Here is a 234-nt window from a genome sequence, read left to right as displayed (position 1 = left end):
ATGGGCAAAGACAGGAGGAGGAGGAGGAGGAGGAGAAATAATAATATAAATATGGAATAACATTTTATCTATCACAGCTCATAAATTTAGACATTGCATTCTGGTCAAAATGCCAGTCATTTGGTTCCTGCCGGAAATCTCCTCACAGACCCTGCAGGCTCCCTGCATGCTGGAAGAAGCTTCCTAAAGTAGTAGGGCCCTGCCCTGCTTTCTGACCAGCAAATCTCACCAGGG

This window comes from Marmota marmota, unplaced genomic scaffold (assembly GCF_001458135.2).
Source record: "Marmota marmota marmota unplaced genomic scaffold, marMar, whole genome shotgun sequence".
Classification (NCBI taxonomy): domain Eukaryota; kingdom Metazoa; phylum Chordata; class Mammalia; order Rodentia; family Sciuridae; genus Marmota; species Marmota marmota.
The sequence above is the reverse complement of the archived record's forward strand: the minus strand, read 5'-3'. Positions refer to the sequence as shown.